The 23,382-nt window shown below is 56.0% G+C and overlaps 1 protein-coding gene across 1 annotated transcript in view; it reads left to right on the forward strand.

Moving 5' to 3' along the window:
• Positions 1-317: 317 nt before the first annotated feature.
• LINGO1 (leucine rich repeat and Ig domain containing 1) overlaps positions 318-23,382 on the forward strand; it is a 77,566-nt gene continuing 54,501 nt past the window's right edge. Inside the window, exons 1-2 of the mRNA XM_004468156.5 lie at positions 318-467; positions 14,478-14,563. The gene's annotated coding sequence lies outside the window, so the exon portion shown is untranslated. The remainder of the gene's footprint in view (positions 468-14,477; positions 14,564-23,382) is intronic.

A 23,382-nucleotide genomic window follows, 5' to 3' on the forward strand; every position in this document is an offset into this window, starting at 1 on the left:
GAGGGTTCAGCTACTCCCCACCCACTCTGGCATCAACACACAAATTCTGGCCACGCTACTCTCTTACCCCCTCCTTGGCCGGCAGATACCTTTTTGCTACCCAGAGGTACCTGGGAGAGGGGAGAAGTGAGGGGAATAAGATGCAAAGTATGAGGAAGTGAAGACCAACGTGCTGACCTTGATCTCACCTTTGCCAAAATGTGGCCGATGCCCGTCCTACCACCTGTACCCCCAAAACGCCCGCCATGTGCACCATCCTGCTCACTCTCTTCTCGTGTTTCCCAGGGCTGCTGCCGTCATGTGCTGGCTGCCCTGAGTCCGTGGGGCCACGCAGCCTCCAGCTCACATCTCCAGGGCCCTGGCCCTGTCCAGCCGCTGGGCCAGCTCCCAAGCCTGCTCCTCACCGCGGCCCGCGCCCAAGGGACGCCTCAAGCTTCAGAACTCGGTGGGGCACAGCAGCAGTCACGGTAGGTGGCGCCCTGCTTGCTCTCTGGCTCCTGGGGATGCCCAGGGCTTCTTGGTCCCTGGAAGAGGAAGAATGCCTTTCCAGGCACGGTAGCTGTCAGGATCCCTTTGATTGCAAGTAACAGAAAGCCTGTTTCAGTAAAGTGAAATGATCAACTCATGTGACTGAAGAATCCAGAGACAGGATGGGCTTCAGGTGAGGCTTGATCCAGGAGTTCAAAGATTTGTGGCCAGGGTCTGGTTTCTCCCTGTATCCATCCATTCCTCTTCCTCCACGATGGCTCCACTCCTAGTGGCCATCTCACGGGACCTGGGCACAAGGTGGCTGCCAGCAGATTCTGGGGCAGCCTGCTTCCTGGTTTAAGTTCAGGTTGGGGAGATGAGACAAAATCTGATTTCTTGACGGAACAAATAAAAGTCCTGGGCCCTTTGGCAGGATTTGAATTACCCTGAACTTTTCACTGGGCCCATTGCAGGGCTTGGAAACACAAAGGGGCTAGTGTCAGGGCCGACCCTCCATGGTCTTGCATCCTCTCTACAACTCCATGATCCAGCTGCCAGGATTCCAATCCCCCAGGCAAGGAAACCGGGGCTCAGGCAGGGAAGGGGCGTGCCAAGGTTTCCGGGAGGAGCAGGGACAAGCCCTGTGGGCGCTGCTGGGCTCAGCACCACGGAGAGCTCCTCGGACCCACCAGGGGTCCTCACCACTGCTGCTCACCTGACCATCACCCTGTCAATCTCCCTCCACGCACGTGCACCCTTAGCTACGTGGTGCTTTGGGGAGCCTCTCTTCCTATCCAAATGTCACCCAGCTTTCCCGGACCACCCCAGCTGCACAGCTGACTTGACCGATCAGAGCTCTGAGACCTGAACAAAGTAAGATCTTGAGGAGAGGGTGTTTCTCAAAGGAAGCTTGAGGTCCTGTGTCAGGGGAGGAGAGATTCCTCCCAACCAGGGTAGGCAAGTGAAAAATAATCATCATAGATGGAGTCCGCCCCAGGCCGCTTGACCTGGATGGGTATGGATGGGCTGTGCATGCTTGGGCAAATCCCTATGCCTCTCTAAGCCTCAGTTTACTCACCTGATAATAAACCTAACCTGTTAAGAGTGTTATGAGGTCTACCTGAGTTGATGCACTGGCATCTAGAAGGTGCTCAGTAAATCCTTGTTTCTGCCCTCCCTGCTTCCCTCCTCTTTTAGTTTCCTGGCAGCTAAAACAAATGCAATGCAAGGGGTTGGCTTTAAACATGGGAATTTATTGGATTAAATTTTTGAGGCTAGGAGAAGTCCAAAATCAAGGCACCTTCAAGGCAATTGCTTTCTCCCAGACGCCTGGCGTTCTGGGGCTGGCTGCCAGGGGCCCCTGGCCCTGGGCTTTTCTGTCCCATGGCAATGCACGAGGCGGCCTCTCCTCACTTCTCCCTTCTGTTGCTTTGCAGCTTTGGCTGCTCCCTGTGTCTTTCTCCTCCTTCTCTATAAGGCCCCTAGCCATAGGATAATAGGATGGAGACCCATCCTGATTCAGCTGGGCCACACCCCAACTGAAGTAACCTCATCGAAAGGTCCATACCCGCAGGAAAGGGTTACAATTCAGAACATGCTTTTCTGGGGAACAGAGCTCCCAGCCACCACACCTCCCGAGGGAGTTTGGGGCATCCTCATTTTGTCTAAACCTGGAGGGAGCTGCTGAGGGGTGTCCTAGGCGGGGCTCCCTAGAAGCAGAGCCTGAGACAGGCATTTGAGTCCTTGTGACTTACTGAGGGCGGGAAGGGAGGAAGGGAAGGGACGCGAGGCGTGAGGGGCAAGTGAGCGTGTGGTCTCAGGTAAGGTTTAGCCTTGGCCTGGCCCAGGGGGCTCTGGGGCACGTCACACCGCAGGATTACTCCCCTGCAAAAGGAGTGGGCTTTTGTGCCCCTGTACCCGTCACTGAGTGCGGGCTGTCCCTGGGATGGAGGGGGCGTGTGCCACTTACGTGCAGGGGGGGTGGTGTCCCCATTTACAGAACGCGGTTCTCAGGAGGGGAGGGCAGCAGGGAGCTTGCGGCAGCTGGGGAGGGGGCAGGTGTCAAGGGGATCTGGGCAGGGCAGCTGTTAGTACAGGGAGGCAGGGACCTGTGGCCTCCAGCCTGGCCGGTCCTGGGGCTCCCTGGTCTGCTGCCTCTTCTGGCTTTTGCTCCTCCCGCCCCAGCCAGCAGTGCAAGTAGCTGCTGTTAGGAGCAGCTGAGCTGCCCAGCCTGGAGTCTGGCACTCCGCTGGACCCTCAGGGCCCTTCCTTGGAGCAACCTCTTCCATACCCATACCCCTCCATACCCTTCCCTTCCCTCTGCCCCTGCCTCTTCTCCCTGTAGTGGTTCCTCTGCTTTCGCCTAAACCTTAGCCATGCAATTCCCCTACCTATTATGCCCTTCCTCGCTCTTCTTCACTTTCCACCTTGTCCTGTTTTTCAAGGCCAAGTTAAGGTCTTTCCTTCTCTGGGAAACCTCTGCTGACTGCTCTAGCCAATGGTTATCTCCTTTAGTCCATCCTCCAGCTCTACTCTTTCTGCAGATGGAAAGACTGAGGCCAGTGTGCAGTAAAGACCTGCCCCAATCTCCTGGCTTCCAACCTACCCCTCTTTCAGCATTTCCTCATGCATACGCTCTTGGTTATTGTGTCAGTGCCAAAATGTGTTGCTCTCTTTGCCTTGGCTGCTAGGAAGCTCCAAGACAATCTGTGGTTCATCTGACAAGTGCTCAGGGTGCTTTGGCATGCAGTTTCTCAATAGCCTTGCCTCTGACTTCATCTTCTCTCTCATTTTCTCCTTGTCCTGATATCTTCTCTTATTTTTCAATTTGTGCTGCTTGTGTTGTCCGCAGCCTCAAACTATTTTGGAAGTAGGTGGGGTGTGAATAACCAAGAGCGGCTATAAATGAAGCATTCAGTGCTGACTGCAGCCCAGTACTAGGACTTTGCCTGTCTAGGGGCAGCTCGGGTGGGGACACCCCAGGCCCAGGGCCAAGCCCGTCCTCAGGGAGACTCCAAGCCTGACGGTGGTGGCCCCAGGACAGTGCCTGCCGGGCCCTGCCTGCTTTGTTCTGCTTCCCACCTTCCCTCCCCCTCCCCATCTCATCAGAAGCTAATGGAAGAGGCTGGGAAACCCAATCCTGTGTAATTAAATTTACTTAACGGGTATTCAAGTGGAGTAATGAGAAGTTTAATGCAGTGATTAGATTTTTCTTTAATTAATTAAAATGAGAGCCATGTGTCTTGCCAGGAAGCCAACTTGACCCTGTGCTCGAGAGTAGCGGGCAGTGAGAGTGGGGGGCTTGCGTGGGAGGAGAGGGAGGCTGGAGGGCAGGCGCTGCTCCCGCCGCGGCGCTGCCCTCCTCAGAGCCGCTTGCCTCTGTGCCCCTCAAGCCGTGTCTGCTTCAGCTCCCATTTCCGCGCCTCTTTGAGGGCCGGGTTTGGGCCAGGCCCGGGTCACCCAGGGCCCAGGCAGCCAGCAGTCCCCACCCTCAGAAAGCCGAAACCTGAACCACTGTGGGGAGGGGGGGAGAAGGAGGAGAAGAACCGCTGTGCAGCTCTGCGGAGCTGGGGAGAGGTGAGCTGGGACAGGCCCAGATGGAGGATGGGGGGGTCGACACAGGTGGCTTGAAAGCGAGGGGCAGCAAAGGAAGAAGTTCAGGCGCTGCGACGGGAAGAGGTCTTTTGGGTGGTGCAGCTATTACCTTGCTGTTTCTTAAGGCTAGTCTGGGATGCAAGGAACTGTTTCCGCTTGGGCGGCTCCTGCTGGGGCCAGGGGGTGGCCGCGCAGCGGGAGCCTGGGCTTCCCAGCACAGTGTCTGCGTGGAGCACAGGCTGGGCCTCCAGGGTAGAAGAGAGTGGGCAGAGTGGGGATCCGGAGGCCCACCTGGCACCCAGGAGCAGGGCGTGCTGCCTTCAAAACGTGGGTGAGGAGCGCAGGAGCCCGAGCTTTTCGCAGTGAATCCTGACCACAGCCCCGCTCTGAGCCCTGAGCCAGCCCCACACTCAGCCTGGCCTTGCCTTGGATATGCCAACAGAGCAACAGGTGGCGGGGCGGGAGGGGCCAGTGGCTCTGTTCGCCCGTCCCCCTTCTCGGGACCTAGCCCACGCCGTCTCTGAGGCCTGCTGGCAGGACTCCTGTGCCAAGCCCGGAGCTGGGCTCTAGAAAGGCCGAAATGAATCAGACACGGTCCCTGCCCACAGGGCTGCTGGGGAGACAATGAGCAAACAGGCAATTATAGCACCAACGAGCAATGCCACGGTGGGGGAGCCCCATGGGGCTGGAGGGCCTATGCATCTGCATTTAGAGCATTCCTCAGGCAGCAGGTGGGAAGGGGAGGCGCTAGGCGGGGGCCAGTGAGGAGGCGGCAACGGGGTGCTGGTGAGAGATGGGAAGGATGGCACCCAGGGGGGGTGGGTACCTACAGTGAGTGTTTCCCCCGCCAAGGACTGGCCGTGACTCCCCCTGGCCACCCTCCACTCATGGGAACCAAGGGGCTCCCTTGTGGGGAGAGCCGGTGGTGCACCAGGCGCTGAGCTGGCATCGATCACTTACCATGAAGGCATCTCTAGCCATTCCACGGAAGAGGAGACGGAGAAGCGCGGGGTCTTGCCTACAGCCACTGCGCTTGCAGCAGCCGGGCTGGGCGGTTCCCGCGTCTGCCCGCTCCAGGCCTGAGCACTGATGCTCCTGCAAGTGCACCTGCTCTGGGCGGTAGAGACCCCTCTTCTCAGGACTCGTGAGAGGGGGTGGGCTTGGAGCCTGGGCCATTCAGACCCGCATCCAGGGAGCCAGGAGGGCCTTGGCTAGGCAGGGGAATGGCACCGGGCTGAGGCTTGTGCCCACGGGCCAGCTGCAGGGCCCCCGCTAGACTCAGGGTTTGGGACTGGCCCCAGAAAGGTGGGTCTTCCGTTTCCTACCTCCCCGTCCTTCCCCTGGAAGGACTTCCATTCCTCCATCTCCCTTGTGTCATGACCCAGCCCTTTCTGCATAACCAGGTCTAGAGGCCACTCAGCCAGCTTCCCACGGCCCACGTGGGGAAACGAGGCCCTGCGGACCCGCCCGAGGTCATGGGGGCTCTCCCCCACATCTCTTTAGACCAGGAGCCTGAAATCCCATGATCTTGAATTTGAACGTGTGGCCTTCAGGGGCTCCGGGTGCAATCACACGCAAGCACGCTCACACACGTGCATGCAGACACTCCCCAGGGAGCCCCAGCACCTCCGCAGGCAGCCCCGAGATGCGTCCACCGCCTGCCCCGGGTTCCAGGACTGTGTGGATGGCCGTTGCCACGTTGAATCCTCTCGGCAGCCTGTGAGGTGGCCTTGTTCCTCAGGTGAGGGAAGCAGGGCTCGGGAGCCAGGCCACGGCCACACAGTGAACGGCGGCAGCGCCTGCGCGCCCTGGCCAGGGCAGCTCCTGGGCAGAGCCCCCTCCTCGCCGGCTGCTCCCCCCTCCTCTCTCTCCGCACCCAGCTCGCCCTTCTGGCCGCTTTCCGGCTGCTTCCCTTGCCCCGCTCCAGCCCAAACCAGGGCCTCTCCCAACGCTCCCCACCCTGGTCCACCTCCAGGCCTCGGCTCAAGCTGCTCCATGGGCCAGACCCCCTCATCCTTGTAGGCCCAGCCCCAGCGCGCCGCCCGTCAGAGGACCCCGTACCTGCCCTCACGCCGCGCAGAGAGGGGCCTCTCCTCCGGGCGCATCCTCCGGCCCTTTGCTTGCCCTCTCTTAGACTCCTGGCCGCCCTGGCCTGAGTTGGCAGCGGGGCGGCGGGGGGGAGGGGGGGAGTTCCCAGCAGCTGTGCGGGAGGCCGCGGGTCCTCGCCCCGGAGGCGCTGCCCTGCCACGTCTGTCTTCTCCGGCTGCTTGCCCTTGCCAATCCTGGGTCAGCTGGCCCGAGCCACCCCAGTCCCCCCAGCCCCTGAGGAGACCAGGCCCCGGCGGCCTCCGGCCTCCGTGCTGAGGGCACCGGCCTGGACCCTGGGGGCGGGAACAAGCCCCACCCTCAGGGCGCACGGGCAGACACCCGGGGTTGCCGGCCAGGGGGCCGAGTGCTCGCAGGGGCTGCACAGGGCACGATGTCTGGGCCCTCTTACTGGCTCCCTAATTACTGGCTGTGAAACCTTGGGCAAGGCAGCTCCCCTCTCTGGGCCTCAGTCTCCTCATCTGTAGAATAGCACAGTATCAAAACCTCCGTCACAGGGCTGCTCTGAGGACTGAACGGGCCCACACGGCGCGTCTCCTAAGCGCTGGCGGTCACTGTCGTTACGCAGCGATTCACCCCGTGAAGACAGAGTGAGAGGAGTGACCAGAAGGTGTGACCCACAAGTGAAAGACGCACCACGGGAAAGGGCCTCGGCAAGAGGGGACCACGTGGGCAAAGGCCCAGGGACAGTTGAGGGTGTCCAGGTTTAAGGAAGAATGGGGCGAGGCCGGGCGGTGCACGGGGGCCACGCCCCGAGGCGCCCCGAGGCCACCCTGGGGAGTTGAGACTGAGTCCTGCAGCCTGTGAGGGGCCATGGAATGAGGGGGGAGGTTTTTTTCTTTTTCGCTATAAAAGCAATATTTTCTCATTGCAAAATGATAAAATAATATAGACATGTATCCTGCGAAGTAGGAAAGATCCTTCTCTGCCCTTAAATCCCACTCTGCCAAGGGCCCACTGCCGTTGATGTAGTAGTGTGTGTCCTCCCGAAACTTTTCCTGTGCCTCTACAAACAGTGCATTTTTTTTTTTTAAAAGAAGAAATGGAATTATAGTCTGTGCATTATTCTACCGCTTACATTTTTCATTCAGCAGTGTATTGCGGGCATCTGTCAATGTCACGGCATACGAATCTACCTTGGTCTTTGTAATTGTTGCCTAATATTCCATTGTTGGGACATAGCGTAATTTATGTAACTAAGTCCCAAGTTGATGGATATTTAGGTTGTCTTCAATTTTTCACCCTTACAAATAATGTTTCAGTGAACATCCACATATATACATCTTGCTGACACGTGTAAGCATTTCCAGGGGATAGATTTCTAGATGTGGAATCGCCAGGGTTGAAGGGCATTGCTTATTCAATTTGATAAGTATTGCCACACCGCTCTTCAAAAACGTGGGACCAGTTCACGCCCCCCTTGTGTGTGGGAGTGACGGCTTCTCCACCCCAGCCCTTGCACTGTGCGTCATCAAGCTGCGTAGGTTTTGCCAATCTAGAAAAATACCTCGCTGTGGTTTCAGCGCTCACGTTCCTTCTCCCCAGTGAGGCCGAATCTCTTTTCACGCGGTTACTGGCCATTCGTATTTCTTCCTCTTTGAATTGACTGTTCATATCCTTGGCCCATTTTTCTTTTCTTGTGGACTTGCTCTCCTTGATGTAAAGGAGCTTTTAGTGTATTAGGGATTTTAGAACTTTTGTTTTTGTGCGTTGGATCTATTTTCCCTCGTCTGCCGTTTGTCTTTTTTAACTTGGTTTATGGTATTTTTGGCCATATAGAAGCTTTGGATCCTTATTTAGTCAAATCTGTCAGACGTCTCCTCAGGGCTTCTGGGTCTCGCGGCTCGCCCGGCGAGCCTGCCTGCGAGGGTTTTAGGCAGCGCGCGGGTGAGGGCGGGTTTGTGGCCGGCCAAGGTTGCTCGGGCCGCCAGGGGGTGGCGGGGAGGATGCAGGCAAGAGGACAGATGGCAGCTGAGGCCGTCGGGCGGGGGGGCAGAACTGGGGGGAGGGTGAGTTTGGGAGACATTTAGGAACTAGCTGACCAGTGATAGGACGTGTGGGTGGGAGGGAAGAGGCAAGGACTCGAGTGGCACCGGGGGGTTCAGCTTGGGGGCCCGTGCGACTATGTCCTCACCACCCTGAGCTGGGGACAGGAGAAGGGACATGCCTGCAGGCACACATATGCACTCACCTCGGCAGGGACATGGGTACATATGAGCACGTGCATGTAATCACATGTACATGCTCCAGCCTCCCCCCACATACGGCACACGTCGCGGACTTGGACGTTCTGGAGGTGGGCGCGTTTGTGCGGTGGCTCTCTGGGGGTGCCGGCTTCTTATGGACTATCTTCTCTAAACCAAGTACTGTGTGGGACACTACTCATGCACTCACGCATACTTTTTAATCTCTACGACCTTACGAAGTATGGCTTTCCAGATGAGAAATCAGACTCAGAGAGGTTAGGTAACGTTCTCAAGGTCACAGAGCTGGTGAATGGCAGAAAGAGGATTTTTTCCACCAACTTAGATCCAGCCATGCACAGATAGATTTCCCGCTCAGGCATCAAGGAGCCACGAATTCATTTCTAGCCTGACCATCCCATCCCATCCCAGCATTCATCAGGGACTCGTAGGATGAGTGCTGGAGCCAGACTGCCTGGGTTTGAAATGTGGCCCCCGTTACTTATAAGGCAAGTTACTTAATCTTTCTGTGCCTCAATTTCCCCATCCTGGAAAGGTAGACAACAACAGTACTCACCACCCAGGGTGTGTGGAAATTGCGTGATTACACCTGTGAAGCGTTCATCCCTGAGGGCTCATTGGAGGCACCTGTGACGACGGTGATGATGATGGTGACGACGGTGCTGGTGCCACCCTCCGGTGTCTGCCTCACTTTACCTTGGTCTCCTCTCTCCCTTCCATTCTCCTCCCAACTGTCAACATATTCTTTGCCAGCTCTTCTTCAACTGCCCATAAAAACTTCTTTTAATATTCTCCTGGGAACCTTTGTCTTCTGTTTTTAGTCCCCAAACCATTGGCAATGAATTCAAGCCCGGTCAATCAGTAAAACTATGTAGGGAAACATGGATTCATGTTGCACTCAGGAATCCTCCCCAGGCAGGTCTAGTCAGGCATTCCGCACAAGCCCGTGCATTCGTCCCAGCATGGCCCAGCTCGCTGAGAGCCAGACCCCCGAAGTCCAAATTTAACAGCCCCTTCCTCCCTTAGTGAGGATGCTCGAGTGTACTTTCGAGCCTGGGGTCTCAGCTGACCCCAGCCCAACTGGCTCTCTGAACCCAGGACCAGTAGTTCTCAGCCATCATTGGCCAGGAAACTTGCCCACGGGAAACAAAAGCAGGACACAGCAAATTCCAGAGCGAAGCTCCTTATCACGAGAACGTCTAAGCAAATCATTTGGTTAGGAGAATGGGTGTGAGACGTCCAAACTGGATTAAAACCTCAGGCCTGCACCCACTTTTAAGTGTCTCTTATATGAAAAACTCACAGAAATCACCAAATTTCTCACATCTAAATAAGCTCCCAAGTAAATGAATCCTCATGAGAAAGAATGGGTCCAATTACAACTCTGCTAATACAGCCCCAGTTATTGTCCATGTCGGGCAATAATTTTCCTTTTTTTTTTCAATTACACTCTGTCAACCACACCCTTTTATTCTTAACCAAAAGGACGGCAGGGCTCAGGGACAGCTCAGGGGCTGCCCCCCCAGGGACGGCCACATGGTGTTGCAGGCCCCAACCCAAAGCTCTGAGAGGAGGGTCCTTTATCGCTGCTCTTCTAGGAAACCCCTGTCCTCAGGTCCCACCAAGAAACTCAAGCCCGCCTGTGTCCCAGGGGCTCCTTCACTTTGAGCACCCCCTCACCTACAACCCAATTCCCTCCTGCAGGACACCTCCGTCTTCCCCTGGGGAGTGTCCTTCAGTGCCACAGTTCCCTGCTGCCCTGGCCAAAGGTCAAAACCAAACGAGCCTTTCGGATGTAAGAGACCAGTGTGGTGCCAGCGTCCAGTGCTCACACTCAAGGAACTCCTCCAGTTTGCCAGGAAAGCCCTCACAGTAGAAGAGCCTTTCTAATGGTCCCAAAGAAGTTGTCCCCACCTGTGGGGAGAGAGTGTATTCCACTACAGCAAAGCCTTACTTAGAAAAAGTGGGGGGAGAGTCACGGGGGCATTTACAGACTCTAACAGCTTTCACCTTGAGAAGCCTCCCTTGGGTCGCCCGCCAGCAGCTGTTTAATCCCAAGGGCTGCCTCTTCTCCCTATGTCGTCCCACAGAAGCCCACAACCTTCCAGATGATAATTGCCGAAGGAGAGCATCAGTAAGTTCAAATATAAATCTACTATTAGGCTTGCGTCTCATTGCAGCTCTGAGATCCTACCAGATAGTCTTCCTTTATCCCCTGAGGTTTCCATCCAGGCAGGGGCTCCCTGAGCTGGGCCTGCAGGGCCTTTCTGGAAGCTGCTTCCAGGCTTGAGTCAGAGATAAAGCCCTGAGGACACCTGCCTTGGCTCTGAAGACAGTCCCGGGCCTTGAACGCAGGCGGGGATCCCGGCTGTGGTGGAGATGCCTCTACCCCCTCCAGACCACACCCTCCCTCTCTGCACAGGGATCGTCTTGGGGGGGGATCCCTCTGCAGACCTGGAAGCTCCCTTTTTCCTTCTGGGTGGGGAACCCTTCAACCGGGGGCTCGAGACTCTTCTGTCTTCCCATTGAAATCCTGGATATTTAGGGGCTCCCAAATGGGATGGAGTGCTCTCACCCACAAAGTCGCCCAAATGTGTTCTCAAACCAAGTATGGCAAGGCTCTGTGCTGCCAAGCGGCTGGGAGGGATGGGGTAAGACAGGCAAGGCTGTGCTGCTCTCAGAAGTACTCCCTGAGCTCTCAATGAGTTAATGCAACACAGGTGCCCTTCTTTCTTCCTCTGCCATATGAACTCACCCTGCACGCCCCATGCCAGAAGGCGCTGGGCGCGTGGAGCTGTGGCCCAGCCTTGGCTCGGGTACCCAGGCTGCCAGGAGCTCCACTGTCTTGTAGCACCCCCTCTGCCCTATGTAGCCTCTTCAGTCACTGTGAGAGGACTGGCTCTCAAATGCTTTGGCCCAGCTGTGACACACGTCACTTGTGCCCACAGCCCATTGGCTGGAAGGGCCTTCTCACGTAGGCCCCAGAGCTGCAAGGGGGCTGGGGAAATGTGGGGGAGCCCTCAGACGTTCAGGGAGCAGTGAACTTCTCTGGCACAAGGAGTGTTGTGAGGACACTCGCAGAACGTGTTTCAGAAGAGCCAAGGCCATGGCTTCCTGTTCCTTCCCTCCACCTGGGGTGCTGAATAAATTGGGGAACCTTTGAGGAGGAGCCTGCGGTGGACACACGAGCCCCGCAGCTGGCTCCGGCCCCACCCACTGCTCCATGCTGTGGCCCAGGCCTGGGGTTTCGGCCTCTCCTTCACTCAGCTCGGCCTCTCCCCTTTCCGTCCACTGATGGCTTTCCCTACCAACACTGTTCCCTCCTTCTCAGGAGGAGAAGCGGGCGGGGGCGTGAGGATGCGCTCAGCTTCCGAGGGAGACAATTCAAGAGGCCGAGTCTCGAAGCCGCTGAAGAAGGGCCTCGAGCTAGGAGAGCACTCTGGCCTGGAGAGAGGGAATTAGAAGTTGTTGGCTTCCTTCCATGCGTCCATCCCGTCAACAAATACGTGCTGAGTGGCTGCTATGGGCAGTGTGACACACCGATTACAAACGCAGGCTCTGACTGCGGAGCGCCTGGCGGGGAGGCCTGGCTCCGGCCCTTAGGAGCAGTGTGAGCTCGAGCTAGTTCCTTCTCTCTGCCTGTTTTCTCTTCTGTAAATGAGGGTATTGACAGCTTGGTTAGGAATTGCACAGATGAATTAATATATGTAAAGTCCTCAGTTCTGGGTGCAAGACAAGGGCTCTATAAATGCTGGTTATCGTAGTCATTGCCGTCATCATCACCACCGGCCAGGGCCAGATATTGCTTTAGGGGAGAGTGAGCAGATGATAAGGGCCTTCCCTGCTCTCACACACACTCGGAGAAATGGAAGATAAATCAGTAAGTAAATTAAGATGATTTCAAATAGTGATAGTTACTATAGAATATAAACCAGGCCTGCAAAAAATGCTTACCATCCTTAGTAATTAGGAAATGAAAATTCGGATCACTTGAGATACTACTACACATTCATTACAATGACAAAAAAAGAAAGAAAAAAAAAAGCCCTGACCATACCAAGTGCTGGTGAGGATACAGAATTGGAACTTTCATATGGTGCTGGTGGAAATACAAAAATGGTGCAACACTTTGGAAAACAGGTTGGCAATTTCTTTTTTTTTTTTAATAAAGATTTATTTATTTAATTATTTCTCTCCCCTACCCACCCCCATCCCGGTTGTCTGTTCTCTGTGTCTATTCGCTGCATGTTCTTCTTTGTCCGCTTCTGTTGTTGTCAGTGGCATGGGAATCTGTGTTTCTTTTTGTTGTGTCATCTTGTTGTGTCAGCTCTCCATGTGTGCGGTGCCATTCCTGGACAGGCTGTACTTTCTTTCACGCTGGGTGTGCACCCTTACGGGGTGCACTCTTTGCACATGGGGCTCCCCTACGTGGGGACACCCCTGCGTGGCAGGGCACTCCTTGCGCACATCAGCACTGCGCATGGGCCAGCTCCACATGGGTCAAGGAGGCCCGGGGTTTGAACTGTGGACCTCCCATGTGGTAGACGGACGCCCTAACCACTGGGCCAAGTCCACTTCCCGGCAATTTCTTTTAAAGTTAGAAATACATGTACCATACAACCTAGTAATCCTACTGCTAGGTATTTATGCAAGAGAAACAAAAACATATTCATACAAAAACCTGTATGCAAATGTTTATAGTGGCTTTGTTCATAATCACCAAAAACTGGAAACTGCCCACATGTCCTGGACTTGGTGAATAGATAACAATGGACTACTACTCAGCAATGAAAACAAAAATCTGATACAAACTCAAACACAGATAAACCTCAAATGCATTATGCTAAGTGAAAGCAAAGTCAGGCTCAGACAACTACATATAAAGAATTCCATGTGTATGACAGTCTGGAAAAGGCAAAACTACAGGGACAGAAAATAGCTCAGTGGTTGCCAGGAGCCAGGGTTGGGAGGAGGGAGGGGCTGACTGCAAAGAGGCGGCAAAAGGGAAATTTGGAGTGATGAGATTGTTTTATGTCTTGATTGTGGTGGTGGTTGCACGGCTGTTAACAGTTGTCCAAACTCAAAAACTGTGCGTGAAAAAGGGTAAATTTTACTGTGGGTAAGTTATACCTCGATAAACCTGACTAGAAAAAAGTTCCGTGTAGGATTGCTGACACAGGGACCACCAAGCTACAAATCAGTCCGACAGTCAGGGCCGTGCGGCACTGAGGTCAGGAGGGCTCCCTCGGGCTGGGTGGACGGGGCCCTTTATGGGGAGGCGCCTTGAGCTAGGCCTGCGTGAGAAGCCACAGGCCGTGCCGACCTGAAGGCCGAGAGCAGCAAGTGGCCGTGTGGCTGGAGCTGAGAGAAGGAGGAGCGGGTGGGGGACAGGTAGATGGCTTGCAGAGGAGAGCAGAGAGGAGGCCGGGAGGCAGGGCTTGTGGCCGTGTCTAGCAGGAGTGCAGAGCGTGTGACAGAAAGCCAGGAAGGCTGGTCAGGAAGCCCGGGCAAGAATGCGCTTCCCACGGGAGGGAGCGGCCAGCCGGCCAGAGTCCCCGCGGGCTGTGGCCACCTGGGGGGGCTGATGCGAGCCTCCCTCGGGCGGGCGGATGCAGTCCTTGGGGACATTGCCGAAGGTTCTGGGGGCGGGCGGGGCGGGTGCCCTGGGCTGAGGAGGGCTGGGCGGGAGGACAGGTGAGGGAGGCTTCCGGAAGGCCGTGAGACTGACTTGGTGGGGGCTTCAGAGAGACCAGGATGGGGCACATTTGAGCGTTCGTGTGTTTCAGCGTGTAGTGTGGATGAAGCGCAGAGGAGGAGCTGCCCCGTGCAGGCTGCTGAGACCCTCGGAAGGGAGGGCCTTGGGCCGGGCCTCGCGCGGGCCAAGGAGGCGGCGTCCCTGCGGCCGTGGTTGGTCGAGGGCTGCCTGGGGAGTGGGGTGGGGAGGCTGGTATCCCGAGGCCCTTCCCTGCGGCGGGGGCCAGCGCTGGGCCCTGGCCGGGTCGGGGGTCAGGATGTGCCTTGGGGAGCCTGTGTTGGGTGGGCTCACCCCAGGGGGGTGGGCAGTGCCATGTTTGCCAGCTCTAACCTGCCTGCTCCTGTCCACAGTGCATGCTGGGACCGCGACGGACAGGCTGCCGCTCTCCGGGCCCCCAGAGGCCCGCGTGTTTGCCTCCCGGCTCCGTCTGACCCAGGTAGGGGGAGAAGGGCGGGCTCATGCCCCCGCCTCGGGCCTCTGCGTGGGTGGGGGCTCCGGGAGGGCGGGCCGGGCTGCCCCACCAGGCTGGCCTCCGTGAGTGAGCGGGGCAGTGGCGGGTCACCAGACGGGGGCTGAAGGCCCAGCAGCCCCCTTCCTCACCCGGCCGCTTCCCGGGGAGCTGAGAGGTCCTGGGACCCTCCCGCTCTCACACGTGCGCTGCCCGAGGTCTGGTCAGCACCCGCTTCGCTGTGCACCTGCCGAGCTCTTCCGCTGTAGGTTTCGCATCTGTGGTTCCCTCCGCTCACGGTCGGTCATTTTGCTGCTGTGTGTGAGCGATGGCTCTCCAGGGACTCCCCAGAGAGCGGCTTCTCCCCCGCGCCAGGGAAAAGCCCCATCAGTTCTTCCCTCCACTTCCAGTGCCCCCTGTGTTGGGCCTAAGACGGGTTTCCCTGCTGCTCCTGGGGATCCACGTGGAGGCTGTTTGGTCCAAGTTCTCAATGGCTGCAATGGGAGGAAGTGCTGGCCTTGTCAGATAAAATGCAGGACCCCCGGTTAAATTAGAATTTCAGACAAAATGTCTCCGATACTGCAGAGACATTATTGCTAAATCCGGCCATCCTGGGGGGGCTGAAACCCCCTCCTGTGTCCGGTGCTCCCTGCCATGCCCACTCGGGAGCCTCTGATTGGCTGCTCAGGCCAAACTCAGTGGCATTTCCTGAGCCCCAGGGCCCACAGGCCATCCCTGGGGGCTCCGTCCATCCCTGGGGGCTCTGCTGGAGGCCAGGGCAGCGGTCCTGGTGGGTGGGAGCGTGCCGGGTTGTGGCTTCTTTCCTCTTTGGCTCCCTGACTGCAGAGTCCAGGCAGAGGAGGTCACGGGGTGGGGAGGGCTGGGGCTGTGTGCCTGCGAACAGAGGTGTGAGACAGGCGTGGGGCTGCGAAAGGAGCCCGCGTGTTCTGGAAATAGAAAATTGTTCCATGAGCTGTGGCAAGAGCAGGGGGCAAGAGTCGGGTGACAGGGGCTGGGTGACGAGGGCTTGGAATGCCCCAGTCTGCATCGATTAACATCGGGGAGCCATAGGACGTGTTTTCTCCCCAAGTAGAGTCATGTTTCTGATAATTAATTTATTTTCTACATGTTCTATCTACCTACCTACCTACCTATCTATCTCTCTATCTATCTATCTATCATCCTATCTCTATCTTTATCCTCTATCAATATCTCTTTCTATCGACAACAATCCAGAAGTGTTTAAAGTGTGAGGTTTGAGCCTTTTCAATAATGTCTTCCTCCTTAGGGCTAACCATTGCTAACTAATTTGATGGATATTCTTCTAGACTTTTTTCTATATACTTATAAACACATTTTTTTTTTAAAGATTTATTTTTATTTTATTTAATTCCCCTCCCCTCCCCGGGTTGTCTGTTTTCTGTGTCTTTTTGCTGCGTCTTGTTTCTTTGTCCGCTTCTGTTGTCGTCAGCGGCACGGGAAGCGTGGGCGGCGCCATTCCTCGGCAGGCTGCTCCCTCCTTCGCGCTGGGCTGCTCTCCTTATGGGTGCACTCCTTGCGCGTGGGGCTCCCCTACGCAGGGGACACCCCTGTGTGGCACAGCACTCCTTGCGTGCATCAGCACTGCGCATGGGCCAGCTCCACACGGGTCAAGGAGGCCCGGGGCTTGAACCGCGGGCCTCCCATGTGGTAAACGGACGCCCTAACCACTGGGCCAAAGTCCGTTTCCCTAAACACATTTTAAAAGGAAAAAAAGATCATCCTGAGTCCACTGCGTCACTTGAGTTTTCACTAAAGCGTGTCATGTAGATTCTTCCATGGTCTTCTGTAAACTTCTTCCGGCTCCTTCCACATCCATTGCATGGATGGTCTGTAGATTATTTATCAATTCTTAGTCCCGTCAGTGGCCTTTTAGGTTGTTTCTGGCACTTGGCCATTTGTAAACCTCACTCAGGGAACCTAAGGTGTATAGGTCTGCGTGCACTTGTGATGTGGGTTCTTCCGAGAATGCAGCTGCAAGTTGGCTGCCTCGGGCAAGTTTCAACATTAGATCAACCTTCAGAAGGCTGGGCCCGCCGAGGTGAAACCCGCATTATCAATCACTTAAATCCCTGCCGATCTGATAGGTAAGACTGATTTATTTCACATTTCTTTGTCACTGAGATAAGACCTATTTGTAAACGCTTGCCACTCCTTTCTGTTTCTTTGTGAATTGCCCCTTCTGGCCATGTCTTGGTTCATTTTCCTATTGGGACTCTTCAGCTGTCCATGCATCCAATATTTACCAAGCACCTACTGTGTGTTGAGCACTGTTTGGGTTAGGGAACCGACCCCGACAAAACTGACGATGAATACTCACCACATGGAATTCATGTTCTAGTGGAAGAGAGTCAGCCAAGGAAATAAGTGAAATGTAGTGTGTGTGAAAGCGGGAGTGCTGAGGAGAAAAAAGGAAAGCAGGGGAGGGGAAGGGAGCCTTAGCCGTGGAGGCCGGGCAAGCCTGGCTGAGAGGCGGCACTTCGGGAAGACCCACAGGAAGCGGGAGAGGGATTCGGGCGGTTGTCTGCGGGACGTGTGTTCCAGACAGAGGGAAGAGCCAGCCAGAGGACCCCGAGTCAGGAGCAGGACGGTGTGGCCGGAGCAGGATGAGATGAGCGAGAGAGGAGATGAGGCCGGGAAGGAATGAAGAGCCAGACCGCACAGGGCTTTGTGGGTCACCCTAGGGACTTTGGCTTTTACTCAGAATGAAGTGGGGAGCTATGGAAGGTTCTAAACAGTGAGATAATGTGAGCTGGATTTCATCTTAACTAGATCACTGTGGCCACTGGGAAAGAGGCAAGGGTGGGAGCAGCAAGGGGGCTGTTAGAATAATCCGGGTCAGACACGCCGGAGGTGGGGAGAAGGGCGTGGATCTGGATGTGCATGAAAGGGACAGCCAGTAGGATTTGCTGGCATGTGGGATGTGGTGATGTGTGTGCGGGGGAGGGCTGGGAGCTGAGAACGCCTCCAGGGCTTTGGGCCCTAATAACTGGAAGGGTGGGGTTGCCATCCCCAGAGATGGGGAAGGGTAGGGAGGAACAGGCTTGGGGTAGGGCAAAGAGGAGCTCAGCTGTGGACACAGGCACCTTCATCATTTGTGGGTTCCAGTGCAAAACGAAAATGGCAGAAAGGGCTTGTTTTAAAAATTAAGAATGTCAAAGTGGTGGTAGCAGAGCTGTAGGACAAGTGTGAGGCCGTTCACAGAGCTGGCCCTGGCTGCGCGCATGTCGTGCGGGAGAAGCCAGCAGACATCCACGTGGAAACATGGACTTGACAGCCAGATGGATATATTGGGCTAGAGTCCAGAGGAGAGACGGGGCTGGAGACGCATTTTTTTTTTTAACATTTTTTTTAATTGTATTTTTTGAAGATACATAGATCACGAAAAATGTTACATTAAAAATATAAGAGGGAAGCGGACGTGGCCCAGTGGATAGGGCATCTGTCTACCACATGGGAGGTCCACGGTTCAAACCCCAGGCCTCCTTGACCCATGTGGAGCTGGCCCATGCACAGTGCTGATGTGCACAAGGAGTGCCGTGCCACGCAGGGGTGTCCCCCGCGTAGGGGAGCCCCACGTGCAAGGAGTGCGCCCCGTAAGGAGAGCCACCCAGCAGGAAAAAAAGTGCAGCCTGCCCAGGAATGGCGCCGCCTACATGGAGAGCTGACACAACAAGATGACGCAACAAAAAGAAACACAGATTCCCGTGCCACTGACAATAACAAAAAATATAAGAGGTTCCCACATATCCCACCCCCCACCCCTCCACTCCTTCCACATCAACAACCTCCTTCATCATTGCAACTCATCCACTGCATTTGGTGACTACAGCTTGGAGCACTGCTGCACCACATGGATTATAGTTCACATTGTAATTTACACTCTCTCCCAGTACATTCAGTGGGTTATGGCAGAATATATAATGTCCAGCATCTGTCCCTGAAATATCACTTAGGACAACTCCAAGTCCCGAAAATGTGCCCACATCACATTTCTTCTTTCCTCTCCCTGCCCTCAGCAAGTACCGTGGCCACTTTCTCCACATCAATGCTACAGTTTCTTCCATTATTAGTCACAATAATTCTATAGTAGAATACCAGTGAGTCCATTCTAATCCATATTTTATTCCTCCATCTTGTGGACCCTGGGATGGTGATGTCCACTCCACCTCTATATTGAGAGGTTGGTGGGTGGGATTCTCCTGCTTGGAGTTGGAGGCACTCTCGGTTCCCTGATGTGGTGCTTGACCATCTTCACCTCCCTGGTAGCTGACCTGGGTAAGACCAACAAACCAGAGAGTAGGAGCTGCCACTCTGCTGAGGCTCAGGGCCCAGCTGGCACATGGGCAGTCCAGAGATTCAAGTCTCCTGAGTATACACCAACCACAGGTTCAGTAAAAGTGACAGAAGAGGCTTGTGTAGAAAGGTCACATCTGAGTTGGAGACACAAATTTGGGGTAATCAGCATAAAGATAGCATTCAAGGTTGGACGAGATCATGGAAGGAGTGCGTAATAGGCAGAAAAGAGAAGCCCAGAGACTGAGCCCTGTGGCCTGCATCCCATAGAGGTGGGAACGAAGGAGCAACTAGAAAAGGCCACTGGGAAAGGAACAGCAAGGGAGGTGGAAGAGACCAGGCAGGTGTGGTGTCCTGAAACTGAGGGCAAGACACGTTTCAAGCACACGAGCAAAGCTGCTGCAAGGTCAGTTAGGATGCCGACCGAGAACAGATCATTGCAGTAGCAACCAGGGGACACAGGTGACAGTGGTGAGGGTGGTCTCAGAAACTAGAGGGAAATGCATCTTACTGATTTGCAAGAACGAATTGATTTATAAGGGGTTAAGAAATTTAACATTTAGCCGATAGGTGTTGCAAATGGTTGTTCAGGGTTTTGTTTTTGTTTTTGTTTTTGTTGTTTTTGTTTTTTGTTTTCTTTCATGGTTTTTACTTTTTTAGTTTTTTTTTTATTCATTTTTTAAAAATATTACATTAAAAAAAATGAGGTCCCATTCAACCCCACCGCCCCCACCCCCCACTCCCCCCACAGCCACACTCTCCCCCATCATCATGACACATCCATTGCGCCTGGTAAGTTCATCTCTGAGCATCACTGCACCTCATGGTCAATGGTCCACAGGGTTTTTTTAACTTAAATTTTTCTACGGGTATTTTTTTTAACCTCTCAAAAGTTTAAAATTGTCCTGTGGTCCCATCCATCACTCTCTTCCTTCAGAGTTTCTGGTCTTAAAAATATTCCCATGGTTTTTTCTAGTTGTGTATGATATTTGGAGATACATCTCCAGCTCGTCTGGAACATGTTTGTGTGTGTGGTTGAGGTAGGGGGCTCAGTGGCTTTCCCTGAATGGTTAGCAGTTGTTTTAACACTATTTATTGAGTCATCCTTTCCCCACTGCTCAGAAGCTCCATGCCTGTCACCTGCTAAATGTCCCCGTAGTCTCCTGTCTGTCCAGGCTTGCTGCTCAATTGCATTGGTCTTTGCCTGGGGGGAGACTTAGGAGGCGGGAGAACTGCCTGGTGATTGATGAGGGTAGAGGCAGGGCAGGGGAAGCTGGCACACAGTTACCTTCAGGGAGGGAAGAGGCAAAGCCAGGGGAGGAGCGGGCGCTCCCAGGCCCGAGGGGCCCCAGGTGCCGGCGGGGGCTTCACCTGCCAGCCTGCACCGCTGCCCGCAAGGGTCTGGACGCCCATCTGCAGATGAGGAAACGGGGTTCACAGGGGGGGTTCATCGTGCGTCTACTGCCATCACCTCTCGGGTGGCGCGGCTGAGCCCGGAAAGCAGTGCCCTCCTGCTCCCACGCCTGGGTTCTGTCCGTCTCAGCAGGGGAGGGGAGAGGGGCTTTCAGGAAGGCTGGAGGGGCTCCAGGCACAAATTCCCACCCCCACGGCCCCCTCTGCATTTGGCTGGTTTTGAAGGTTTTCCCATTTCCAGGAGCAACCTGTTAAAACCAAAATACTCCTGGCAGGGAATCACAGGTTAAGTTTACAGCTAACATCTTAATTATCAGTTAACACCTCTGCAGGGACTAGCTGACAGCCAGCTGAGGACACTGAATGGGGGACGGTGTGATGTGTATTTAGGTTGGGAAAGGGGAGGGGCCACGAGGAGGGGCAACCACGCAGCAATTCGCAGCTCGGGCCTGGGTGGAAAGGGAAGGAGGTGGAGCTGGGTCCCTGTGGAGGGCAGAGGCTGAGCGCCCAGGGCGCAAGCCCTGCAGAGGGGCACGGGGAGCGCCAGCTTCCCTGCGGACACCTGGGGTGGGGGCTCGGAGGGAGCCGCATCTATTAGACACCTGCTGGGAACCAGCACCAGGGGAGGCTTGTACGTGCCCAGGCTCGGGTAGGTGGGAAAACTAGCCACCCACGAGCCCCTCAGAACCAGTGCCAGCAGAGCTGAGAGCCAGGGCCTCCCTCCGACACCACGGGCCAGACCTGTCACCCAGGCTGGGAGGAAGGCTGAGACACCGAGGCCTCCTCCGAGTCCTGGAGGACCGTCTGCTGTGCCAGGCCAGGGCCAGCCCGTCCTGGGGTCGGGGGGTTGGGGGGTCAGCAGGGTTGGCGCCCAGTCTTTGGTCCTGGTAAGAGGAACCTAAAACTCCAGGGGTCGGTGAACTCAGCCTGAGCTGGGAAGTAAGGCCCCGAGGGTACCCAGGGGACCGTGTCTGCCCCCCCAGCTGCTGATGTGGGGGGATCTAGTGGGAGGGGGTAGAAAACTGGGGGTCCTCTCCCAAAGGGGCTTCCTCCCCCACCACTGCCCCTGCCCTGGAGGGGCTGGTCTGCATCTTTGGGGGTAATTTTGTGACTAAAGCTGACCCACTACCCACCTGCTGTTTTGCGGGGTAGGACTCTGGCTTTGCCTTCCTGGGACCCTGGGGTGAAAAGCCACCCCTCCCTCCCTCCCTTCTTCCCCAGCCCCACCTCTTCCCTCCCACCCCCTCCCTTCTCCCTTCGCCCCCCTCCTCTTTCCCCCTCCCTCTTCTTCTCCTCCTCTCCCTCCCCTTGCCCCCTCCCCATCGACAGGCACCCTGAGGCTCCTGGAGGCCAGGCAGCTGCTGATAGCCTCCAGCTCTCCCCGGCAAAGGTGCTGCAGGGCTGGGCCTGGGGGAAGGGGGAGGTGGTGAGGAAGAGGATGAGGAGGGGAGCCAGCTGGGGGCCTGGCCAGGCCGGGAGAGCACTCCAGGCAGGGGCCTACGTGAGGAAGAGCTCCAGGGACGAGGGCCACCCAGGCTGGGGTGGAGGTGAGCCGGGTGGGGGAGAGGGGCTGGGGGGGCCAGATGGCGGAGGCTTCAGCCTTGTTCAGGCCAGTGGTTTCCAGGCTCTTAACCTCAGCAGCTCAGCCGTGGCACACGGAAGCCTAGAGCAGAAAACAGACTCGGCCCTTTGTCCAGCAGATCTTTTCTGGGCACCTACTCTTCCAGGCCCAGAGGTAGAGCTGTGAGCAGAACACAGCTCGTGCCCACCCTCTGGGAGCGGAAAGTCTGCGGGGAGGCCTTGCCCAGTCCCCGCCCAGCGCCCCCTGCTCCCTCCACCTGGTGCCCCTCCCCACCGGGCGTCTCCACGAACACGGGGCTGGGGGCTTCTGGAAACCTGCTGCCCCTGCCGGCTCTGGAGAAGCGGAAAGGGGATTCCTTTCTGCTGAAGGGAGGGAGGCTGTTTGGGACCCTGGGGGAGAGAAAAGGTTAAGGGTAAAAAGGAGCCCCCTCCCCCACCCCCCCGTGGGCTCACCCACAGGTGGAGAAAAAGGGGTGGAGCCCTGGCAGGTCTGGGGGCCCACCGTCCCAGTTTCAGCAGCCCTCAGCCCCAGGAGTGTCGACACCTTCTCAGAAGCCCCTCTGTCCCGGGCCAAACAGGAGCACCCAGCCAGGGGTGCTCTGGCCGCCAAGAAACTGGCTCGCCACGCCCAGGGGTCGCAGGAAGCCCCTGGAGGCTCCCCCTGGGGTGCTGAAGAAGGAGCAAGGGGCAGCCCCAAAGGAGGAGGGCGCCACATCCAGCAGGCGGCCCCCCTTGTGGGGCCCGAGAATCTGCAGAGCCGCCTTCCCCGGCCTGCCTGCGAGGGGCCGCCCCAGCCGGGGCTGAAGGGAAGAAATGCTTCTCCTCCTGCTCCTGCCTCCAGCTGCCATATGACCTTCGTGACCTTGACCTGGGGCTCAGTGGCCTTGCCTGGGACAGGCTGCTGCCCTGGACTGGAGCTGGAAATACGGCCTCAGTGAGCGTGTTGCCGTGGTCACTGCTGTGGTGCGCCTGCCCTCGGGGTGCCAGCCCTGGGCAGGACACAGGACCACAGAGGCCTCCAGGAGGGCCCTGCCCTCAAGGCGCTTCCACTCTCGTGGGGGATACAGATGTGCAAACTATAGGTTGAAAATTGGTGGCCCCCAGGAGGGATGTGGCTCGTGGGTGTGTTTCATTCCAATTTCAAATGATTTACTTTTTTAAAAAATTGAGATGTAATTCGTATACCATATAATTTGTGATTTTAAAATATACAATTCAGTGGTCTTTCAGTATATTCACAAGATCGTGCAACCACCACCACTATCTAATTCCAGAGCATTTTCATCAGCTCCAGAGGAAACCTGTACCCATTAAGCAGCCACTCCACCACCCCTCGGCCCCAGCTCCTGGCATCCACCAATCTGCTTTCTCCTCTCTGGACTCGCATGTTCTGGACATTTCCTATAAATAGGACCACACAATGAGTGGCCTTTTGTGACTGGCTGCTTTCACTTGGCACAGCCCTCAGGGTTCACCCG

The sequence above is a fragment of the Dasypus novemcinctus genome, chromosome 3 (assembly GCF_030445035.2).
Source record: "Dasypus novemcinctus isolate mDasNov1 chromosome 3, mDasNov1.1.hap2, whole genome shotgun sequence".
Classification (NCBI taxonomy): domain Eukaryota; kingdom Metazoa; phylum Chordata; class Mammalia; order Cingulata; family Dasypodidae; genus Dasypus; species Dasypus novemcinctus.